This window comes from Plasmopara halstedii (assembly GCF_900000015.1).
Source record: "Plasmopara halstedii genome assembly, contig: Scaffold_816, whole genome shotgun sequence".
NCBI classification, from domain to species: Eukaryota; Oomycota; class Peronosporomycetes; order Peronosporales; family Peronosporaceae; genus Plasmopara; species Plasmopara halstedii.
In genome coordinates this window covers 342,958-343,973 of record NW_020187732.1, presented here as the reverse complement: position 1 = coordinate 343,973, position 1,016 = coordinate 342,958, and positions in this window count along the sequence as shown.

Here is a 1,016-nt window from a genome sequence, read left to right as displayed (position 1 = left end):
TTCCCGCATGGATGTGCTGCGCCAGCGGTGTGAGACGAGCCCTGCTCGTGTCTAGTGGATCCCATGTCCGTTCCCTGACTTCTCGTCAACTGAGGCACATGGTGTGATCAACAATGACCTCGACGGGGAACAGAGGCAGCAGCTAAAAGCTGCCCGTAAGGCGGCTCTGAAGCGCTCCCATCCACGGTCGGTCATTGACCCTCGTGTGGAATATGGCTTCCGCCCAGCGGATCCCGCTTTTGAAGCGAAGGACGCGGTAACTCGATCGTTACGCGTCCACATCAGCAGGACCCCGGCCAGAACGGAAGATGAGCTTGCCAAACGGAAGGCTCTTCGAGCTCGTTTCTTGGTTCCAAAGAATTTCCGTTGGAAGCTTATCGCACTAGTCTGAGTGCACAACGAGGTGGCTCTCGTGTACCCGCTATGCGGACAATACTTGTAGTGCTCGCCCCTAGCGAAAGCACTACAGATGACGAAGCACTCTTTGAGCGATGGGTGCAACGGCACCGAAATTTTTTCTCACAGCATAACCTGCAGTTGAGCCATTAGGAAGTGGACGTGCGTGTGGAGCGACATCTCCGATTTGAGTTTGCCAAACTCAAAGCACGCCGTCGAATCCCTTCAGATTGTCGCCCTGCGACGTATGGGTCATCCCCTAATGCTCCCGCGAGCTCTGCGTCTGTGACCACAAGAGCTCAGGGCCACCGCTTGAGCTCAGCTCATGACCCTTCTACTTTTCTGGCTATTGCCGAGAAGCGCGGGGTGTCCTGATCTTTCTGATAAAAAGAGTTCATGGCATCTGGGCCATCTTGCCGAAGTGGCGTCTCAAACTCCCACGAGTTTTCGGAGTCGGGATATCCTCGCCACTTAACCAGATATTGGGTCTGATCCTGGTGACGACGTCGTCATACTCGACGCTCCAAGTGATTGTGGACGTCACCGTTCTCATCGAGAAGAGTCGGTGGCGGGCGGTGACGACCGGATCGACCGCTGTTTAGTGACTCGTGATGCTCTTA